The 25,491-nt window shown below is 36.7% G+C and overlaps 1 pseudogene; it reads left to right on the forward strand.

The window, feature by feature from the left end:
• The first annotated feature begins 4,595 nt into the window (after positions 1-4,595).
• Positions 4,596-25,102, forward strand: LOC122138307 (annotated as a pseudogene).
• Positions 25,103-25,491: the final 389 nt, after the last annotated feature.

Here is a 25,491-nt window from a genome sequence, read left to right on the forward strand (position 1 = left end):
GCCGTAGCTCCAGGTTTACGGTAGAGGTCTGCAAGCCAGATGGGCCAACACGCTGAGTCCCATTCGGGCGGGTGCTCGGCTATTTTTATATTTTTTTTTTTACAGATCGGGCTCGGCCTCATTTAGCTTCTCTCCTTTTATTGTGCCCATATACGTGCAGGAGCACACATAGGTTACTGTTTGAAATACTGGTTATAATGATTATAGGCTATTATGAATATAAGGCTACATCGCCTACGCAATAAGCAACGCATATAGCACGTATTAGCATACAGGTGACAGTTAACCAAGCAGAACATCAGGAAGAAGTTGGAGCATGGGGAGTTACTAAAAGTTTCCAATGTTTTGGGAAAAGGTGCTTTTTGGAAGAGTTTTGATTACCACGACAAACAACGAGCCAATAGGTCATGTGCAGTGCTCCCATCTTCTCATTAGAAGCGCCTTTAAGAAAGGCATCTATACGGATTATGAATAATAATTGTTTATCCATCTCCTCGCGCCTTTAAGAAATGCATCTATATGTTTTCGTTATGTTTTATTTCGTTGAGTGTTTTTTTTGAGTTTTTGTTTGTCTGTGAGGCATGTATTCGCTCAAGACCAGACAGAAGAAAACGCATCATGTTTGTTTTCTTTATTTAATTAAAGCACAAGGTTTTGTTGATATTGTGAGTGAAAAAAAAAAAAGTAGAACCCTTTACAGTTTACGAATGACGAATTACTCTTACCTTACGAGCAAAAATTACAGCGTATCCACAGAAACATGCAAGTGATCACGCTGGCGCCTCTATGTCCTGCAGAGTGCGCATAGCTTCCAGTCGCCGCACAAATTATTGGGTAATAGCACACATTTATCTAGGTTTAACGTTTAAACATTGTTATATGGTTGAACTGTTTAAGTATATCTATAGATTTTATTTTAGGCAAGTCGTGATGATTTGAGAAGGTTAAATTGATCAAACATATATGACCAGCTTACTATCTGCCGCTGGCCGCTTGGTTATTACTTTAAAAAACAAAAACTTATATTTAACGAACAAAAAATGCTCCAAACATTTTTTCAAAATTAACTTAATAAAAAAAAAAAAACAGAAACAAAATATAATCACTTTGCCATCACATACAAAATGGAACTATTTTTAATAGCTGAACCAGTAGTATAAGCTGGTTTGGGTGAAGGAGCGGGCTCGGATCGGGCTCGGGCCGGTAATTCTGATAAGCCGTTGGACACAGGCCGGGCTCGTTTGTGGATTTTGGGCGGGTGTAGTTTATGGTTTATGGAGGAGTTAGCTGAGACTTGCAAAAGCCTGCAATCGCTTTCCTATGCGCGCTGTTTTTTAAAGTTTCACTTTCGCTTTCTTTATACCTATTCTGCGAGTGCCATGGTCAGTATGTCTATCTGCCAGAACCGCTTGCAGCACTTCTTCGTCTTCGCAAAAATCCTTGTTAACAACATCGATGACATTCTCATCTGATGTTCATAAGGGTCTTCATATTGCATTTGTAGCTGATAACAGAAAATCAGTAAATATATTATATTTGCATAAATATAATATAAAATAACAATTGCACTATGAAAAATCTCCATGATTAGCCTGCTTTTCCCTGCTTGAGAATTTCTGTCCAATGAATGGATGACCTTAGCACACGTGTGGTTTTGTTTACAGATTCTGGTTCACTTGCAAAAAAGTGCAGTGTGAAAGCGAACCGCACCAAAAAATAATAAAAAAAATCAACATTGTATTTGGTCCGGACCAAAGGAAGTGAACTAGCGGAGTTTCCTTGTGTGAATACACCCTTAAATTTGGAACTGACACGGCCATTATTTTTAAGATTTTCTCCTAAATCGGCGAATTATGACATACTTTTAACCTGTTTTTGTGAAATATGAGCCCAGTTGTGTTATATAATATATATATATATATATATATATATATATATATATATATATATATATATAGATATATATATTATAATATATATATATATATATGGGACATGTATGGCATTAAAAAATAAATAAAATGGCAATTAAAAGGCATTAAAAAGCATTACATTAGATTTGATGATACATTCAGAAACCCTGTTGTAGATTTTATGGGTATGGCTTTCGGTCTCATTCGCATCCAGTTATTTTTAGCTGCACAAAACAGCTCATTATGCTGCTTGATACTGCAAATTGGTGTGTCTTCCCATATAATTTTAATGTATTATCTTAATTATGAACACTTTGTAGTGCAAACAGGTTTACCATTTACTGCACGTTGTTATTCTTCTCGTTTTTTCCCTAAGGAGGCTAATGCACCGGAAGTCTCGCCCATAGGCTTAATTTATCTTTGAAGACTAAAGGAAATAACAAGAAGAATGTCTAAGACAGAGCCTTATTGACAGAGACTTCTGGCCGTAGCTGTTTCCATTCTAGCCACAATCCGGCGCTTAAAGCGTGCAATCGCTTACGCATGCATGCTGTTTTTCACTTTCACTTGAATTAAAGAATATAAATTCAAGTTCAGTAAAAGTGTGTTTATAATTAAAGACAATACATTACAATAATATGGTTAGAACAAAATACAGGTTTGCAGTTTCAAGCAATAAGCATAAGGAGCTGTATTGTACAGCTGAAAATAATTGGAAGCCAATGAGAGAAAGCCAGAAACATTAAATTTACGAATTTACGGTCGTTCTTAAGTGAAAAATAGGCTGCACTATACTACACATACTGTATTTATATATACTGCAGTACACCACACATTAGTTATGTATATTATTCAATGTACCACAAATAATTTATTTATATAGATCAATATACTACATAAATACACTGTGGTATTCATTTATATCACTGTACTACACTAATATTGATATTTTAGCATTCTACAATAATACTTTACTCGTATACATAATTATACTCCTCTAGTGGTTAAATTTAAACCGTCTCTGCAGAGGGTTGCATCAGAATATGCTGATCATATTTCATCTATACACTGATGTTATATTTAGTAATAAATTAACAAAATCCGATAGGTTCAGTGTGGCACTTTGTTTTTAAATATAACTACTGCACATTTTTGTAAATAAACACATTAAAGAGCAGTTTTCAGTGCCCTAGGTAGCACACTAAAGAACAATAGAAAGGAAGTTTGGTCTCATTTATAAAACTCTCCGTAGATTTCATCCTAAAATTTTACGTAGGCACAAAAGCTAGATTTTGCGTACGGCCAAAAGTTTTTCAGATTTATAAAACCATGCGTACGCCAGAACCTGCGCACAAATCTCTTTATAAATTCCAGTCAGGGGGGAAGATGTGCGTACGTGCATCTCACCCCAGCTCCTCCCCGAAATCACCAAATATGGAGCTTACAACGCCTAGTTTTACTATGCATAACCTCATCTGCATATTTTTTTCCATGCAAATTCCCATGCACGTGACACCAAGTTTAACACAGAGACAGTAGGGAAATAGTATCCTTGCTATGTTTTAAATAAATCTATGAAAATATCCTAAAAAAAAAAAATGGTTTCAAATATTTCTCAGATATATTTTAGATGATCTCATTCTTTTACAACCGGCCAAATAGAATTTCAATTATTTCAAGCTTAAATGTATGCTTTTTTTTTGCTGATATTTTAGCTATTTTAGTGGAAACAGATAATCTCATATTTATTGCAGTGTATTGTCTGATTCGTCGCATTACTGACAAAGTATTGCAAAAGAAAACATGCAAATCTTATACCGTTTTCTCCTAGTTATGTCCTCCAAATATAGTGGAATTTATCGTAATGTTGTAGATATGACTTTACATGACATTGACACCTCCGTGCAGCTGTGGTTTGTACATTAGCTAATCCAGCAGTGTCCGCTATAACATCGCAGTAAGTGCGCATCATCGATCATTGTTCCCGCTAAAAGTATTTCTCATAACGTGATCTGAAGTTTAATTTAAAGATTAGTTATTGTGCACCTATAGCACTCCTCGCTGTCATTAAAAAATAACATGTCACAGTAAAATGATGTTTATTGTTAATGAAATTATGTAATTATGTTGTTTGTAAAATTATGTAATTTCGGTGTTAATCTCCTTTAATGTGAGTGGAATATTTAATGTAAATGTGTATATCGACATGAAAACAGAGTGTAAAATCGTTGTTTTACTTCATTAATTTTCTCACTACATGAAAAAGAGTTTGTACGCATGGTTTATAATGTCCGTACGCTGCGTACATATTTACGGCAAGTTTATATTTTTTACAAATGCTGATATGTCTGTACAAAATTGCGTGCGCAATTTCTATGCCTATTTTGTGCGTATGCAACGTTTATAAATGAGGCCCCTGAGCCTTTTCCAGAAGTGATGTCAACTCTGGGTCTATGTGTAATATGGTGAAATGTTAAAGCTGATATTGTTTGCTCCTCCAGAAGAGCTGTATGTGTCTGATAAACTGGGCAGTGATGTGGATGGAGAGGGATCAGAGCAGAAGCCCTTTTCAAACTCCACTCAAGGTGCTTGATTCGTTAATTTTCCCCATGAAATACAGTTTTAAATGATGATTCAGATTATTTTCTGTATTTTGTTTTTCCTAAATGCTCTCTGTAATCTTTCCAGGCGCTGTTGTTTGTTGGAAAAGAACCATTTCCGGTGATCTATGTGGACTCACAGAAGGAAGGAGAGGTGTGAAATCTGCGAATAACACTAACCAATAACTAGTCTATAACCCTTGAACCCAGTCTATAGATAGTATTTTGAAATTTATGAAATATTATTTCACCTTGTTAAAAAAAACTTAACATTAAATAAAATAAAGTGTTACCTTTAATTTTTGTTTCAAGGATTAGTTCTCACTATAAACTAGTTGTTATTTTCATGCATATTACTAGCATATTGGCTGTTTATTAGTACTTATTAAAGACATATTAATGCATTATTCTGCATGACCATATTCTAGATCTCTTTAACCCAACTCAATACCAAAACTTAACAACGCAGGGCTCTAGACTGCGGCCATTTTTTGAGAAAGTGCGAGTTAAAATTTGACGTGGTCGCATTTGTGTGAGTGCATGGTCTGCGCTGCAGAACCACAGCAGGAGTCAGTTTATACTCGCCGTGCAGCAAAAAAATTATGTGAATAGTGAGTAAATGGAGGCGTAGGTTTGGTTTTCAAGCTAAAGAAAAAATACATGCAAATACCGTCACCGACAGCCAGTTTAGTTTTATTTTTTGTTTTCATTTTGAAAAAGCCTGTTGTCTTTTGCTGTTTACCTCACGTTACGCTATGGAGGCTTTCTTTTAAATTTTTTTATTTATTTGATTCCTCATTGTTTGCTAAACAGTCTGTATTTTATTAGTCAATATATAATACAGCATGTGGTGTATTGCCATGACTCGTCTTATTTGTTTTTGTTAAAGGGGACCTATTATGCCCCCTTAACAAGATGTAATGTATGTCTCTGATGTCCCCAGAGTGTGTAAGTGAAGTTTTAGCTCAAAATACCATACAAATAATTTTTTTTTATAACTTGTTGAAATTGCTACGTTTAGGATATGAGCCAAATCGTTTTTATGTTTGTCTCTTTAAATGCAGATGAGTCGGTGCTTTTGCTCCCTTTTCAGACAAGGGTGGAGCTTCTAGAGCTTGCGCACCAACATGCCAGCAATAAAACAAGACACACTCACGCTATGAAATGTTGGAAACTGTGGTAGTGGTGTTCAGCTGTATATGTATAACCGGAATCTGACAGTAAAAAAGAGACTGTAGAAGAAGTGACCACACATAGAATGCAACAGGAAGTTTCTGAAAGGTTAGTTGATGTTTTTATGTAGTTCATGTGGAGATAGTCTCAGCCTCAGACATCATGCCCATGGACCACTGGCTAAACATCTGATGCATATGGGACACAAAAGTGGAAACATTTCAGGAGTGTCAAAGTCATCATCGGATTGGTTGAATTCTACAGGATTTCCTGGGAGATGTGTGTGTTGCGTTTTTTTTTTTAAACTTTCTGCATGGGAACAAAGATGAAGTGGCACCAAACCCCCCCACGAAAGAAGAAAGGCGTAAGTGTTTACAACTGTGATGACCAGTGCTTATCAGGATCAACTAAACACTGGAGTTTCAAAATTATGTGAAATATTAAAAGTTTCGGCATACAATCTTTAAAATATGTCCGAGAGTTTTACACACCTGTCCGTTATTGTGGTGACATTTCCATGCCCGAAACGGGACGATGAATGAAACAAACTGATTGCTTGTTTGACATGTCGTTCAAAAGGCCTCATAGGCAGGCCTTAGACAAAGAAAGCTGCCATGGATTCCAGACCTTCAGCCGTCACCAACCAATCTCTGACCTCTATAATGGACAAAGGTTTGCTACATTTTGATTTAATTTGGTGGACTAACATAAGCAAACTGTCCAACGCCATCGGATGAAGATGCCAGGACAACAGCCAGACACCTCTTTGAGGGCAAGATGAAGACCTTTAGTACAAAGCCCAGGAAGGACAGGACTTCCTATTGGTCAAAATGCAGTTTTTTGCCCTACACCCACCAACAGACTGATTCCTCAGTTTTGGCCTGTGTCTGCCAAAAAAATTCCTTAGGACCTCTGGACGTAGTAGCAGTGGTTGAAACAAAGAGGGATCACAGAGTTTCCATCCAATCCGTTCATAACAATGTTCTCAAACCTTAAAATGATCTAAATTAAAACACACACGTCTTATACTTATTCAGAAAAATAAGTGACAATCAGTGACAGAGCGTAGTGCAACATCTTACATAAACTCAGCTGTTAATGGACAAATGAATGCATGCATGAAAGTTCTTTTTCCATCCTGTTTGGACTTGATGTGTTCGTAACATTGCAAAATGTATTCAGGTTTTGGTTTGGTAAGTGAATAAATGCATTGGTAAAGCTTTAGTTAAACTGTTCTAAATGTGTGATTGGACTACGCAAATAAGTTCCACAGGAGAAAAAGAAGGGTGGGCTACACCATGTCCCCGCTCTGATGGTAACAGCCAATTACAGCCTTGAAATGAAGAAGCGCCAGATTGCAAGCTCCTCCTCATTGGAAAGAGGTACCTTCCCAAAAGGGAAAAGACACTAACAGAGCAATTTTCTAAGTCTCTGGCCTGCAAGGATGAGACACTAACAGATGATCATTGGTTCTGAGTCTGAGTACAGCAATGGAAACAACATTAACAGATACACTGTTCTGAGTCTGAGACCGGTTACCAGAAAGACAGCAACAGAAACAACCCGTTCTGAGTCTCCTGCCTGCAAGGGTGAGACAATAGCAGATCAACCTCCGTTCCGAATCTGAGTCCTGTCAAGGAAAGGACTGCAACAGATCACCAATGTTCTGAACCTCTGGCCCGTGAGGGAAGAGGCAATAACAGATAACAAGTCCTGAGTCTCCAGCTTTGAGGCAGATACGACCTCTGAGCCTCCAGCCTGTGAGGAAAGAGACAATCTATGTTCAGACTTTATACAAAGTCTTCGTCCAGCGAGACAACAACAGATGCAGCAAGTCCTGAGTCTCCATCCTAGAGAGACAAAGCAGATATACCAAGTTCTGAGTCTCATGCCCAGATGGGACAAAGACACATAGACATTCCGCAACAAGGGTAAGCTCTGGCGAGCAAACCTTCACCCCAAGGTACCCTTTGCTTGTCTGTTCCAGGCTAAGGAACATCTGCACCCTACTCCAGGGCCACATCTGCATGTTCCAGATTTTAGGACCCTTTGTTGCTCCAGGAGATCAGCATCCTACAGCGCTTCATGTTCAAGGCTGTTGAAACTGATTCCCGCACCCTTCCCCACTGCATTGTTACCAAAACAACCAGTGGATGAAGTCACCGGTACCGGACTTATCTATTTTATTACACTTGTGTCTTCCTTGTGTTGATACAGAAAGAGGTTCTACAAGTTAGAGATCCCACCAATCTTTCTTATGTGATGTACTCATAACCACACCTTAAGTGCCACATGATCCAATATCATAACCTCATTGGTGACGCCATAACCCATCACTACACTATTTCGCCTCCCTAGGTTGGCGAAAGCAAAAATCACTACAGCTGCATGAAAGTTGAATGGGTATAGCTATGTAAACTTATAATTGATCATGCTGTCGCCTTTCTTGGAAGAAAAAATTAAATCCATCTCATTTTCGGTGGCTCAGATTTCAGGAATAAATGGAGAGAGCTATGTGGATTAATATATCCAGCTGCAGAACACCTAAAACGCCTTGGGAGACAGTCTCATCAGTGCAGCAATGGTGGACTGTGTACAACTTGCTGTGAACTCGCTCGGGGCAGTTCTGTGTTAAAATGGCAGTGTCTTGTCAACATTTGTGGGCGGTGCCTGTGGCTAATGTGACATCACATTAGCACCATGGCTGAAAACAGGTCATTGGGAGACACTGCTTATTATTTATGGGGATTAAAAAAAAGGAGTTGGTGGATTTTTTTCACTATAGTTGTGTACACACACTGCCAACACACATTTATGTCCAAACACCATGCAAAAGTGAATTTTGCATAATAGATTCAAAACATCATAAGCTACTTTTTGGAATGGCGTTTAAAACACACTCAAATTGTTTGCGTTCATCATAGGTTAATGTGGGTTCCAACTCTCCTTATTGTTGTCTTTTCATGACCATTCAAAAGCTGTTTTTATTGACGGTATAAATGCTTGGAAATAACAGTACTTAACGTTTTCAAGTCTAATCTTTATTTGTAGTGCACCAGCCAACCAATAATCGGAATAAGCCCGTTTTGTTACTTTTAATAACAAAATTGCCTTTAAATTCTGTCAGTTTTATCACGAAATACAAACAGTAAATGTTTTTTTCACTCTTTAATGTAGTGTGAGATCACTGTATTCACCTTAGTTCAAGCAACATGTGAATTAATCATCTTTATCCTCATTTTTTAGTTCCAGCATGAGATAAACATTAATTCATTTCAGAAACATGTTGAAAAGAATCAGCACAACTTAAAACGAATGATCAATCAGTGTTTCGAAAATCGGCAATAAAAACAGCTTGTGAATAGTCATAACAGTTGTAACATAACATTTACCTCACAAACACCAACAACTTTGCCACCATTGTTTTATTATTTTCATAAATCACTCAGTTAACCAGCAGTTCTGTTTGTTTGTTTGTTTGGTTTTTTGAGGTGGAATTTTCACATTAAATAACTTTATTCACGCAATATAACAACTTTAATCTCACTATTGTTACTTTATTTTAAAAAATATCATGGCACTAAAATGCCGTCATATTTATTAAATTACTAATTTACTAAATTCATGCAAACTCTTGGCACAACGGCCAAAACCCAAAAAGAAAGAGAGAAAACCACTCGCATGTTTAGTTGTAATTAATTTAATTATCCAGGCATTTCTTTCTGCAAATTCATCCACAATGTCCTTGGTGTTTAAATGTAGGCTTTGCGTATTCTCAATGTAAAGAATGGCAAACTTTCGATAGTCTTTCGATAAAAAGAATTAAAATGAAAGAGAAAAGAATTAAAATGGTGCAAGTGTCGCTGAAGCTAGATGTGATAAGAGTCCTTTCAACTAGCTATCTACCAACCTCACACAGGTTTTTATTATTTTATTTGGCCATGGCAATTAGGCCATTTTATATATATATATATATATATATATATATATATATATATATTATATATATATATATATATATATATATATATATACACACACATACATACATACATACATACATACATACATACATACAGTGGTGTGAAATGATTTATTTTTTTGCATGTTAGTCACACTTTAATGTTTCAGATCTTCAAACAAATTTAAATATTAGTCAAAGATAACACAAGTGGAACACAACATGCAGTTTTTAAATGGTTTTTATTAAGGAAAAATAAAATCCAAAACTACATGGCCTTGTGTGAAGAAGTGTTTGTCCCCATTAAAACTGTGGTTTATCATACCTTAGTTAAATTTCTCTAGCCACACCCAGGCCTGATTACTGCCACAGCTGTTCGTAATTAAGAAATCTCTTAAATAGGACCTGCCTGACAAAGTGAAGCAGACCAAAAGATCCTCAAAAGCTAGACATCATGCCGAGATCCAAAGAAATTCAGAAACCAAGGAGAAAGAAAGTAATTGAGATCTATCAGCCTGGAAAAGGTTATAAAGCCATTTCTAAAGCTTTGGGACTCCAGCGAACCACAGTGAGGGCAATTATTCACAAATGGCAAAAACATGGAACAGTGGAGAACCTTCCCAGGAGTGGCCTGTTTTGCCAGAAAACCATCTTGATGATCCCCAAGACTTTTGGGAAAAATACTCTGTGGATTGACGAGACACAAGTTGAACTTTTTGGAAGGTGTGTGTCCCATTACGTCTGGCATAAAAGTAACACCGCATTTTAGAAAGAGAACATCATACCAACAGTAAAATATGGTGGTGGTAGTGTGATGGTCTGGGGCTGTTTTGCTGCTTCAGGACCTGGAAGACTTGCTGTGATAAAATGGAAACATGAATTCTGTTGTTTACCAAAAAATCCTGAAGGAGAATGTCCGGCCATCTGTTCCTGACCTCAAGCTGAAGCAAACTGTAGTTCTGCAGCAGGACAATGATCCAAAACACACCAGCGATTCCACCTCTGAATGACTGGAAAGACTTTGGAGTGGCCTAGTCAAAGTCCTGACCTGAATCCTATTGAGATGCTGTGGCATGACCTTAAAAAGGTGGTTCATGCTCGAAAAAACCCTCCAATGTGGCTGAATTACAACAATTCTGCATAGATGGACCAAAATTCCTCCACAGCGCTGTAACAGACTCATTGCAAGTTATCGCAAATGGTCGATTGCAGTTGTTGCTGTTAAGGGTGGTCCACAATTTCTCTAGCCACAGGGGGCAAACACTTTTTCACACAGGGCCATGTAGTTTTGGATTTTGTTTTCCCTTAATAATAAAAACCTTCATTTAAAAAGTGTTGTGTTCACTTGTTATCTTTGACTAATATTAATTTTTTTTTGATGATCTGAAACATTAAAGTGTGACAAACATGAAAAAAGAAAAAAAAGAAAAAAAGAAATCAGGAAGGGGACCAACACTTTTTCACACCACTGTGTATATGCAGGTGCTGGTCATATAATTAGGGATTTTCCTTAGTTGTCATAAAAGAAAGAAACATTTGAAATATATCCAGTCTGTGTGTAATGAATAAATATAATATACAAGTTTCACTTTTTCAATGGAATTAGTGAAATAAATCAACTTTTTGATGATATTCTAATTTTATGACCAGCACCTGTATAGTTATTCATTAACCACAGACTGATATATTTCACATGTATATATTTTTTAATTTTGATGTTTATAACTGACAACTAAGGAAAATCCCAAATTCTGTATCTCAGAAAATTAGAATATTGTGAAAAGGTTCGATATTGAAGACACCTGGTGCCACACTCTAATCAGTTAATTAACTCAAAACACCTGCAAAGCCTTTAAATGGTCTCTCAGTCTAGTTCTGTAGGCTACACAATCATGGGGAAGACTGCTGAATTGACAGTTGTCCAAAAGACGACCATTGACACCTTGCACAAGGAGGGCAAGACACAAAAGGTCATTGCAAAAGAGGCTGGCTGTTCACAGAGCTCTGTGTCCAAGCACATTAACAGAGAGGCGAAGGGAAGGAAAAAGATGTGGTAGAAAAAAAGTGTACAAGCAATAGGGATAACTGCACCCTGGAGAGGATTGTGAAACAAAAACCCATTAAAAAATGTGGGGGAGATTCACAAAGAGTGGACTGCAGCTGGAGTCAGTGCTTCAAGAACCACTACACAAAGACATATGCAAGACATGGGTTTCAGCTGTCGGATTCCTTTTTGCAAGCCACTCTTGAACAACAGACAGCATCAGAAGCGTCTTGCTTCATAGAGGACTTGGACTGCTGCTGAGTAGTCCAAAGTTATGTGCTCTGATGAAAGTAAAATTTGCATTTCCTTTGGATATCAGGGTCCCAGAGTCTGGAGGAAGAGAGGAGAGGCACACAATCCACATTTCTTGAGGTCCAGTGTAAAGTTTCCACAGTCAGTGATGGTTTTTTGGTGCCATGTCATCTGCTGGTGTTGGTCCACTGTGTTTTCTTAGGTCCAAGGTCAGCACAGCCGTATACCAGGAAGTTTTAGAGCACTTCATGCTTCCTGCTGCTGACCAACTTTATGGAGATGCAGATTTCATTTTCCAACAGGGCTTGGCCCCAGCACACAGTGCCAAAGCTTCCAGTACCTGGTTTAAGTACCATGGTATCCCTGTTCTTAATTGGCCAGCAAACTCGCCTGGCCTTAACCCCCATAGAAAATCTATGGGGTATTGGGAAGAGGAAGATGCAATATGCCAGACCCAACAATGCAGAAGAGCTGAAGGCCACTATCAGAGCAACCTGGGCTCTCATAACACCGGAGCAGTGACACAGACTGATCGATTTCATGCCACGCCGCATTGCTGCAGTAATTCAGGCAAAAGGAGCCCCAACTAAGTATTGAGTGCTGTACATGCTCATACAGCCGCATTGCTGCAGTAATTCAGGCAAAAGGAGCCCCAACTAAGTTCGTATTGGTCTTAATTTATATTCTAATTTTCTGAGATACTGACTGAATTTGGGATTTTCCTTAGTTGTCAGTTATAATCATAAAAATTAAAAGAAATAAACATTTGAAATATATCAGTCTGTATGTAATGAATGGATTTAATATACAAGTTTCACTTTTTGAGTGAAATTAATGAAATAAATCAACTGATGATATTCTAATTATATTACCAGCACCTATACATATATACACACACACACACATATGTGTGTGCGTGCACGTGCATATGCAGCATACATAAAAAATAATAATAAAATAAAATAAAAATATTCATCAGCATGCATTAATTATTCCCATGTCCCACAAAAAATAAAAATAAAAAATTACAAATATTGCAACCAAATTCTGTGCTTGTGCCACCAACTGAGAAAGTGGGAAGAATGAGTCTAGAGCCCTGGACCTTACTAACATTTAAAGCAGTACATTGGGAGTTTGAGGGAAAACTCTTAATAAATAGTGAAATGTGTGTATATATATATATATATATATATATATATATATATATATATATATAATATTGCATAGGAACTTCCTTTAATGTGGTTAATAATAACTTGCCAAAGTTTCATAGGAATAGAAATGTACCTCTAGTGTGTATCCCAGTAATTTTTTTAACCTTTTTTTTTAACATGGTTGTGTTTGTGTTGATAGCGTTGGGCTGTTATCTCTAAGACTCAATTGAAGAACACAAAGAAGCTCCTTAATAGAGAGCAAATGAAGAGTGACAGCAAAGATAAGAAGGAGGTACTGTAATTCATTTGCCCTTTATAGACCCATAATTCCTGTCCAGTAAACCATGCTCCACGCCAGGGTCCTAATGTCTGTTTTGACCTCTGTCTGTCTGATCTCATGATTGACAGGCTGAAGATGCTGAACGCAGAGAGAAGAATCTGGAAGAAGCTAAAAAGATCGTCATTGAGAACGACCCCAGTCTTCCTGAACCCAAAACCGTGAGTGTTTCCTGAATTACATAATAAAATTTGTCACTCCAAATGAATTTGATCCAATTTCATGTGCATTACATCTATTCTGAATTGTGCAGTCATTGCATTCATACAATGTAAATATCCAAATCATGGCACATAACAGCATTTTTCATTCAGGCTGAGAACGTAGTTGGATTCAGTGGTTTACATGGCTAATATTTTCCTTTTAAATTGATTATTTATAGTCTTCACCAACCCTTTTAATCAAATTGATTGATGTATTTACATGAAGGCTTTTTAAATCCCATTGAACCATCTGTCCAATTGTTGAATTTCATGTTAATGTAGCTAGTAAAGCCGATATGAACGTGAAAGTGTTCCTCTTTATCACCAAATCAGTTTTTCTGGTTTATTTTGTCATACTCAGGTGAAGATTGGTAAACTGGAGGCGCTGAGAGAGCAGAGGGTGAAGGTGTTCGGTTGGGTTCATCGGTTACGCAGACAAGGTGAGCAGGTTTATTATTTTTTCTACCAAACAAGCCTGAAATGACCATTCAGAATTTCTCAGCTGTCTTAACGTGTCCAGTCAGTTTCAATGAAAATGGTGAAAATATAGTTTGTTTTAAAATGTGTTTTGCACGTTTTCTCAGGAAAGAACCTCCTGTTTATTGTGCTGCGCGACGGAACTGGTTTCCTGCAGTGTGTTCTCACAGATAAACTGGTACTTTTGTTTGTTATGTGTGTCTGTTGATATTTTACAAAATTATTATCCCTACCGATCCTGTTGGTTATCAGGGCAGGTAGTTATTTATACTTAAGGCTGGGCAATTCTCCAATAAAAAAAAAAAAAACTAAAATGATAACTAACAATTATCTAAAATCTAAAAAAAAAAAAAAAAAAAAAAAAAAAAAAAATATATATATATATATATATATATATATATTATATATATATTATATATATATATATATATATATATATATATATATATATATATATATGATATGATTACAAATATAATATATAAATAATATATTCAAATAATTATAAAATATAAATATATACTTTTCAGGATTTTGATGACATTTGATGGAACTTTTTGTTCTATTTTCCAAAAACAGTCATGTTTAATGAATGTAAGTAAAAGACATTACAGTCTAGCTGAAAAAGTCTCTGAGATGACTCTGTGTTGTTTGCAGTGTCAGTGTTATAATGGACAGGTGTTGTCTACGGAGAGCACTGTTGCTCTGTATGGAACCGTGAAACCTGTTCCTGAGGGCAAACAGGTGAGAAAAAAATTAAAACCGATTAAGTAAATAATATGATTTTAATTTAATGTGAGCAATATTAATTACCTATAGTTCATCTAAGAATTAAAGTTCTGTCAATATTTACTTGTCCTCAAATCTTTGTCATACCTATATATATCTAAAATTTATTTAATTATTTTGTTTTTATTGTTTTATTTTTCTACAGTTTCTGGTTGTGTTCGCTGCACTGTGATTTCTGGGAGCTGATCGGTCTCGCTCCGGCCGGCGGCGCCGATAACCTGCTGAACGAGGAGTCTGACGTGGACGTGCAGCTCAACAACAGGGCACATGATGATCCGTGGAGAAAACGTCCTCCAAGATCCTAAAAGTCCGATCCGCTGTCACGCAGTGTTTCCGGGATCATTTCTTTCAGCCGGGGTTACTGCGAGGTCATTCCTAAAACTATGTGTCAAAGCAGCAGTTCTTAATCCTGGTCCTCGTGATATTTGCATGTCTCTCTTTGTTTAAAACACCTGATTCAGTCACCGGCTCATTAGAAGAGAGCTCAATGAGTGAACGAACTGTGTTCCGATTGACAGGGTCCCTACACAGTTTTTTACTGCTGTCTACTCCTTGCACAGGAAAAAATCGGCTGATGAATTTACTTTACTTAAGAACACGGATTAGTACTACACCACTGCCTGCAGCATCTTCACACACAGAAAACTCTTACTACAGAAGCATTCAGGGTTATTTAACCATAAGCATGAGTTTGCATATTAGTCACATCTCACACACTTAATGCCCTTTGAATGGAACATATTCGCTCCTTTCGAGCTAGAATCAAGGCTGAATATCCTGCGATGTCCATTTCACAGGGCACTTACAGTCGAATGGCACAAACCTCTGGAAGCCATAAGAGAAACACACAAAATGTGTGAAGTGGGGGGTCGTGAGGACCGTGATTAAGAACTGCTATGTTAAAAAAAATAATTATCTCAAAAATTATCAGCAGACCATACCAGATGTAGATGAATTTGTTTCTTCATCAGCTTTGGAGAAATTTAGCATTATATCACTTGCTCACCAATGGATCATCTGCAGTGAATGGGTGCCATCAGAGTAGTCCAAAAAACAGCTGCTAAAAAGCATCTCAATAATCCACAAGTAATCCACATGACTCCAGTCCCATCAGTCAATGTCTTGTGAAGAAAAAAGATTCTTGTATTGTAAGAAATAACTCCATCATTAAGGTGTTGCCATCCTGTATTTGACACACCGTAAATTCTAGTGTGAAGGCGCAATGACTCGCCGTCGCTTTGCTGATAGCGCTGTGTGTCTCATCACACATACAAATGCAGCAAAATTCTTAGATGCTCACAGCAGCATGTTGTGGAGGTATCGGCAGTACAACTCTCGGTACTTGCTCTGCCACAGTAGCGTAACAGATATTTTCCGCCAAGGCCAAAACACATAACATTGTCATGTACATATCATGCCACTCCCCTGATAGTTTGTCATGCAGAACTCAATTTAATTGAGGGCAGAAATTTCCATCCAATAATTCAGCGTTTCACAAAGTGGGTTTTTGAACCCTGTTGGTTTGTGAGGGAGTTACAGGGGGTTCGTGAGTTTGGTACACATGGTATGCCTGCAAGTTAACAAATGAATATAATAATAAAAAAGATTAATGTAAAGAGTTTTCGCAAAGAAATGTTACAGGTTTATACAAATGTAATGTAAATGTAAAATCTTAAATGTATAAAAAAATTATCTTATCTTAAACTTATTATTATAAAAAAAATACATTGTAAATTACAGTAATATGAATTTTTAGATTTGTTGTGTAATTTTAACAATAGCTATGTAAATATTTACTAAAATATTAATAAAACAGATAAAAAATAAATGTTTTTAAAGTTAAACATGCAAATGTCCCATTAATGAAATATTTACTTAAAAAGCTCAGTGGGTACTTCAAGTACATAATTTAAAAATAAAAAAGTTTGAGACCAACTCCATTTGATCAAATATCGTTTAAATGAAATTGATACACTGACGTCATTTATTTTTTATGCTGTTGATCTCACAACTAAAAAACACTCATTTGGAAAATAAATAATAAGGAAGACATCTTTCTACACACTCAAAATAAATAAAAATTTACTTTAGGACTTAGCCAACTTGTTAGGCATAGTCATAAGATGGTATTGTTACATTAATGTATGTTCAAGTAGTTTTTTTTTTTCTTAATAAACAACATTAAATCGTGTTAAACAGGTCCTTAAGCAACCACAATGCGCTACAGTTCACCACTATGGTAACCCCCCCAAAACACTAACATATCAGAAACCGTTTTAAATGCAAACATAAAAGAGCATTAGACATTAACAAGTCTCCCAATTTTATCATCTTAATAAAATTTTATTTGAACATTTACTCTCCTTGTTAAGCCCTGTGCAAAGCATGATGGGAAGGGTAAATCCACTTCCTAGTTACGCAAGTAAAATTGTTTATATACTCTCAATTCAAATGATTTAAGTGAAGTGGTTGTAAAGAATTGTATTGGAATTTAACTTAATTTACATAAGTTTAATTGAAGTTAAACCTCAAATGTTATTACTTAAGTAAATTGAACAAGCATCCAATTCTAACTTAAGTAAATTGAACAAGCATCCAATTCTACTTTTGGCCTTGCAATTGTTTAAATGGGAAACCTAACATAATGGTGTTAAAAGAAAATTATTTAACAGTGTTGGATGATCATTTTTTTTGTGTTCATCTATTACCATCCTGTGTTGATTTCAATTGAGGGAACACTGTGGGCACCGGGCAGAATTCAGTAAGGAGACTGGAGCTGTAGGGAAAAAGCTGTTCCTGAGTCTGCTGGTCCTTGTCCAGAGGCTACTGTTTAGCCTCCCGGAGGGCAGGAGGATAAAACAGTCTATGGTCAGGGTGAAAGGAGTCCTTAAGAATGTTTGGCTCTGGCACAATGGATGTGGATTTAAAGCATGTTTGCACAGTTGCTTGGGTGAGGGACAGGTTGAAAATGTATGTGAAGACCCCTGCAAGCATACTATTTTGTATTTAAATACCTTTGAAAAAAAATCTAAATCTAATGTATTTTGCATTTAAACACGTAATCTGAGTATTTTTGAATTTTAAAAATACATAAGGTATCAACCTCCTTTTTAGACTGCTGATTTCCTGCAGGGATGGGCAGTATTTCAAATAACATGTATGTTGAAAACAACAATTTTGTATTTTAAATACCTTTGGAAAAAACTCAAATTTATTTTGATTTAAAAACATTTAATCTTAGTAATCTTTTGTTTTTTAGTATTTTTGTATATTTATACAGGAAATCAGCAGTCTAATAAAGAGTTTTGATGGGCAAAAAGTATTTTTATGTATTTTGAAACTTCAAAAAATACTAAGATTAAATGCATTAAATACAAATAGTATATTTTGTATTTCCAAATACTGCCCATCCCTGCTGCAAGCTGCTCTGCACATGCCCTAAGCACACGTCCAGGAATGTCGTTGGGGCCAGCAGTCTTGCGTGCGTTGATCCAACTCAATGCAGTGTGGACATCTGTGGAGGTGAGTTTGAGGGGTTGGTGGTCTGCTGAGAGTGTGACCTTTGTTGGCCGTCTCCTTGCTGTCACTGTTGAAGCGAGCATAAAAGTCATTTAGCTTGTTAAGGAAGGAGACGTCTGTGACCGTTTGAAGTGGACTTGCTTGGTTTGTAGTCACTGAAGTCCTGGATGCCCTGCCACATGCATTGGGGCTCAGAGTTGGAAAAGTGTTCCTCTACCTTTAGCTTGTAGCAGTACTTGGCTTTTTGATGCCCCTCCTCAGGTTAGCACTGGATTTGCTGTAGGCTTGAGCATCATCTGATCTTAAGGCAGTGTTGCGGGCTTTCAGCAGGATTCGCACCTCCTTGTTCATCCATCGCTTCTCATTAGGGTACATTGTGATCTGTTTCTCTGTTGTAACACTGTCAATGGTGGTGTTGATGTAATCCAGTACAAAGAGAGGTAAGATATCAATGTCTGTGTGAGAGCCACAGGCAGCTTGAGAAGCAAGCATACTCAAGTCTGTGTATTGAAACCTGTCAAAAGCAAACATACTACTGAAGTAAAGACTCTGGTCCCGTTGGCTACACTTTGATGTTCCTCACTGATGGCTTCACACGGTTGATAAGTGGTGACTTAGGTGTGAGAAACAAAGAAAGGTGATCAGACTGTCCCAGGTGGGGAAGGAGGGCCACAATGTAACCTCTATCAATGTTTGTGTAAAAATGATCCAGAGTTTTGTGTCCTCTAGTGGGTCAGGAAACATGCTGATGGAAATTGGGAAGCACTGTCTTTAATTTGGAGTGATTAAAATCACCTGTGACAATAAAAGCAGCCTTTCGGTGAGCAGTATGTTGTTTACTACTGGCCACATGCAGTTCATTCATAGCAAGCTTGGCATTAGCATCCGGTGGAATATAGGCTGCAGTTATAATGGTGGAAGTGAACTCCCATGGTAGATAAAAAGGTCTACACTTAACCATGAGAAACTCTAGGTTATTTGAGCAGTGTCTCCCAACAATGACAGAGTTCATACACCAGCTTTGTTAATATAAATGTTAACCATATCTTATTACTTCCATAGTGACGTGTCATGAAGGCAAGGTTCCGCTGTATAACAGATGTAACCATTTTATTTAGTTTTTCCCCGTTTTTTATTCAACATATCCACAAACATGTTAAACTATATCATAAACTGTAAGCTATCATATATGATATAGCCTATTCTGATTATCAAATATGTGTAAATTAATTTGTTTTGTTGTTAAACAACCTTAATGACCATGTTAGTTGATCTATAATGTGCGCTGGACGCTGCCTTGTGGATCTCATCACGTAAAGTCACCCATTTCTCTTGTAATACATGAAAGTAAGTGGCCAGTGAACTGGGGAGAAAAACATAGTAAACTTTATAGTTACCTACACAATGTGTATTTGATAAGAATAAAACACTTCTTCCAATTTCAATTTAAACAGATTATTATTGCCACATTCCTCTTAAATCGTTGTGTATTTAACTATAAATGCTACTACTTGAGGATTATTTCACCCAAAAAATAAAAAAATTATCCTGTGTTTTACTCAACCTTTGAGGCATCCTAGGTGTAAATGACTTTTTGTACTTTCAGACGAATCCAGTCGGAATTATATTAAAAAATTGTTCTTGACTATTCCAAGCTCTATCATTTACAGTCAGCGGGTGTTGCAGTTGAGCAGTCCACAATTGTCAATAAAGCACGTGCCTGTGATAATTTCGTCAACAAAGACAAGGACGAAAAATATTCGTTAACAAACATTTTTTCTGTGACTAAGATGAGATGTTGACGAGCTAAAATCTAATATATGATGAGCAAAAACTGACAAAAATTATGCCACGTCTTCGTAAACAAGGACTAGACGGGACTATAATGTTATTTGAGGACTACCGGTCATTCAAAATACATTCTGTAGGTTACTGTCCTTCAAAATGTGCGTCACTGTCATTCGATTGCAATCGGATAAGGGATGCTTGCATATCTAGTCTCAGTGTGGCAGCCGCAGTGGATGGATAGACTACCAAAACGCGAACTAGCGATCTGAAACAATGGCCTCAGCACCCGAAGGAGTAGGGATAAGGTAACCAGATGAATCCTATAGAAAATGAGTGTGGTGAACTGAAGAGAAGCACCAACATGGAGCTGGGAATCTGAAGGGTCTGGAGAGATTCTGGATGAAGGAATGGTCTCTGATCTCTTGTCATGTGATCTCTAACCTCATCAGGCATTATAGGAGAAAATTTAGAGCTGTTAAGCTGTCAAATAACGGTTTCAAAAAGTATTGAATAAAAGGGTGCTGTTAATTGTGGCCAATGTGTATTAGAGTAAAACACTTTATTTCATAATGATTTCCCCCCCATTTTAAATTCTTATTATCCAATGAAAGGTTAGATTTTTTGAGAATTTTCTAAATAAAAGATCAAAAGGATTAACAATGCAGATTCATTTTCACAGCCTTCTTTGGTCATATTTACCAAGGGTGCCGATATTTTTGGCCTGTATGTGTAGCGTGCGCGCCTCTGAGATATGCTTGTTTTGAGTCATATTTATTCAGAAATATAGAAGGGTTCACAAACTTTCAAGCAGCACTGTGTATATATATCAATCTGGCGAGTAAACTAAAAAATTTACTAGCCAATGGCAATTATATATAGAGGGTTGTAGATGGGGCTTGATCTCTGCATATTTCTCTCCGGATTCAGACCAGATGACTTTTTCACTGGAGGAAGTGATATTATGGATGGAGACCTTGTATTGTCGGGTTAGAAGTTAAACCGCCCCAAATGATGGATTTGTTTCTTATAAACACAGCTTTTGGCTTCAAAAGACGTTAACTGATGGACTGCAGTCGTGTGGATTATCTGTGGATTATTGTGATGTTTTTATCACCTGTTTGGACTCTCATTCTGATGGCACCCATTAATTGCAGAGAATCCTTTGATGAGCAAGTGATGTAATGCTAAAATTTATCCAAATCTGATGAAGAAACAAACTCATCTACATCTTGGATGGCCTGAGAATGAGTAAATTTTTAGCGAATTTTCATTTTTTAGGGAAAAAACTATTTTCTATTTTAGGTATTGAAAAATCTAATTTTGAGGTACAGGATGTTGCTTATTAAACACAGGTTTGTTTGTTGTCATCTTCAGATAACCTCCGCCCACTCTGGTGGCAGACACAGGTGGAGGGCGGCTCCACCCTCTTCAGTCTCAACTACTTTGGTGAGAATGCGTATCTGACGCAGTCTTCTCAGCTGTACCTGGAAACCTGCATCCCTGCACTGGGTGACACCTTCTGCATCGCCCAGTCATACCGTGCCGAGCAGTCGCGCACCCGCAGACACCTGTCTGAGTGAGTCTGGCACCATTGACAACATTCATTCAAACAGACAGAAGCATGCGAGAGTAATGCGCCTGTGTGTGTGTGTGTGTGTGTGTGTGTGTGTGTGTGTGTGTGTGTGTGTCCAGGTACACCCACATCGAGGCTGAGTGTCCCTTCATGAGCTACGAAGACCTTCTGAACCGGTTGGAGGATCTGGTGTGTGACGTGGTGGCCCGGGTCCTGAAGTCTCCTGCTGCGCAGCTGCTCTACGACCCTCAACCCGGTACAACCTCTGACACACAAGGGCATCATATGTTTTTGAGTATCACAGTCATGGAAAACCTGGAAATGTCATATTTAAAATTTTAGGCCTGGATTATGTTGTTCAGGCCTGTAAAATTCATGGAAATCAACATCATTATAGAGGATTTTCATTTGTATAGTTATTGTAGAATATACTGATCTTGTGTCAGGTAAATTCATCTCAATAACTTGGTCTGATTTAACTGAAAAAACAACATTTTCATAAAGCAATGTTATTATAGTTTATTCAGTGTATTATTACAGTTTAAAATGTTTAGAAATGTTCACTTTTTTATTTTTTTTTATTTTTGAGTTTCAAAACATTTTAAAATTTTTAGGAATTTCTAATAAAAAATGTAAAAAAAAAAAAAAAAATAGAAATGCTGCCATGGCAACTGACTAAAATAAAAATATTTTTTTTGTCTTATTTTATTTCAGTTTAAGATTCATTTTATTTCAATGAACACATATTTTTTGGGGGGTTTTAGTTCACAATAACACTATTGTCACATGATGCAGGTCATGGAAATTCATCAAAATATGGAGGCTCTAGACCATTTCATTTTTTTATTCAATTTTATTTCAGTCTTTCAGTCTTTTTTTTCAGTCAAATTGTTTAGCACTTCAAATGAAAATTTAGTAATGTTGCTTGGCAGCTGACTAGAAATAATAAAATAGTTTAAAATGAATAGTTGAATTTTTTTTTTTGTTTCATTTCAGTTAACCTTATTTTATTTCAATTAATGTAAATTTTATTTAAATATATTTTAGTTTTAGTTAACTATAACAACAGAAGGGTCATGGACAGTTTGTTAACAAGTATGGAGGCTCTGGAAATCTGTACAATACATCTATTTTTTTTTTATTTCTTCTTCTCTCTCTCTTGTGGAATTAGGGCGTTCAAGAGGGTGAGTTAAAGTGGATGAATTGAGTTGATGAAAGAGCACAACATCAAGAAGGATGATGGGACTTTTTATGAGTTTGGAGAGGTCCTCCCAAAAGGCCGTTCAAGAGTTATTGCCAAGAGTTCTCACCTACAAATGCTTGGATAATTGACCATTGTGTGTCATTTCTGAAGGATATCCAGAAGCCCCTGAGCGACAGATGACTGACACCATTAATGAGACCATTCTGCTGTGTCGTTTCCCTGCTGAGATCAAATCCTTTCTACATGCAGCGCTGCCCTGAAGACCGTCGCCTCACGAATCGGTCAGGATCGTCATTAACCGCCCCAAAACAATATCCAGTAACAACAGATTTTTTTATGCAATCACAGCCAATCAAAACGTAATTTGGTGTTTAATCAGCAGTTATGTGGACCAGTGAGATTCCACTGTGGGCGGAGTTACCAGAACAAAAAGTCAAGCTATATAAGAAAAAAAAATAATATGCGAAAGGACAAAAGCCCTGTAACAGTCTCATACATAGGGAGAGAAAACATATAAACAAAAAAATAAAACTTAAAATATAAATAAAACTTTAGGAAATGTTTTCACATTCCGTGATTTTTACCCAGGTCTTTATAAATTAGTCTGTAGGAGAGCAGTATTCAACAGAATTGTTGTTATATCTGGCTCATAAGTTTGTGTTTTGTCAGGTGGATGTGCTGATGCCCAGTGTTGGTGAGATCGTGGGGGGCTCCATGCGTATCTGGGACGCTGAGGAGCTCCTGGAAGGGTATAAGAGAGAGGAAATCGACCCCACACCCTACTACTGGTACACCGACCAGGTAGCTGAGGAGCTCCTATATTTCATATGCATTGCCATTCAAAAGTTTGGATATTTTTTTCTCTTTTTAATTACCAAATTTATTCAGCAAGGATGCATGAAATTGATCAAATGTGACAGTAAAGACATTTATGAAGTTAAAAAAAAGATTTCTATTTCAAATTAAAGTTTTTTTTTTTCATTTTGTATTTATCAAAGAAATCCTGAAAAATTAAATGTATCATGGATTCCCCAAAAATACAAAGCAGCACAACTGTTTTCTACATGTTTTATCAAATAAATGCAGCCTTGCTGAGCAGAAGAGACCTTTTTTTCAAAAACCTTTTAAAACATGTACAGATCTCAAACTTTGAAATGATAGTGTATATCTTTGTGTTGTTTGATGGTGTATATTTTATGTACTCTGAAATTTTTCAAAATAGACAGTAAATTCACAAGTTTACTGTATTATAAAAAAATAATAGTCATATAGTCAATAGTCATGTTTTTCAGGAAGAATAGTAAAATCATTTTATTTTACATTTACATGCATCAGTAATAATACACAGGAATAAGCAGCAATAGTTACCTACATGTTTTTACTAAAATATTTTAATCTGACAAATGCTATTAACTTTTTTGTGATGATGCAAGCATATAGCTCTTTAAATAAACTGAACTAAATTAAATAATTGATCATTGAAATAGTTTGAAAATGCAATTGAAATGCTACCGTTATCATCTTGGATATTTTATTTATTGCCTAGCTCTTTTGTCACACACACCACAATAATTGAAATATTCAGATGTTCAGAATGTAAGCATGTTAATGTTTGTGTGTTTGCAGAGGAAGTTTGGCACGTGTCCTCACGGTGGATATGGTCTGGGACTGGAGCGATTCCTCACCTGGCTGCTGAACCGACACCACATCCGTGATGTCTGCCTGTATCCTCGCTTCATTCAGCGTTTGCCGACCTTAATTGTGTGCATGCAGCGCATACGCACACACACACACACTGCAAGAAACCAACTATAAAATCAGATCACTTTCTCTCATAGCTAGAGACCTAATTTTATGTCATGTTTTAAAGATCTAGTCACTCTCTCTCGTTGCCAGAGACCTAATTTTACGTCATGTTTAAAGATCTAATCAGAAGACAGTTTGAATGATGATTCAGTGTTGCATTATAACCCTGTAAAATTCATCCGTGGCATATAAAATAATGAGATCATGCATTTGTGTTTTTCCATTAGAGGGCACCAGAAACTGCTGTTTACTCTTATATACACATTAATAAGAACAATAAATGGGTCCATGTTGTTCCAAAAGATAAAATGTGTCTTCATAATCTTTCCGAATGTAATAACCTTCACTTAGAAAGGACCTTTCATTTTAGCTGATGGCAGCAATTCATCATACTTTTCAACCACCTTTTGGTGCAACACAAGCACAATTACTGGCAATTATCCTGATAACGGTGGAAACAACTTAAAATATGCCGTCATTTTTTTGCTCATGGCATGTAAGAGTAATACATTATTCGAAACTGTCAAGGATCTACTTATATTTACACTCACAATATCAACAAAACACTGCGCTTTTGTAAAATAAAGAAAACAACCAGGATGTGCTTTCTGCCATTTCTGCCACACAAGTGCGTCACAAAAAAATGATCAGAAACTCACATACTTGTTTCTCCGGAAAAACAATGCTATAGCTAGTTA

This window comes from Cyprinus carpio, chromosome B8, assembly GCF_018340385.1.
Source record: "Cyprinus carpio isolate SPL01 chromosome B8, ASM1834038v1, whole genome shotgun sequence".
Classification (NCBI taxonomy): domain Eukaryota; kingdom Metazoa; phylum Chordata; class Actinopteri; order Cypriniformes; family Cyprinidae; genus Cyprinus; species Cyprinus carpio.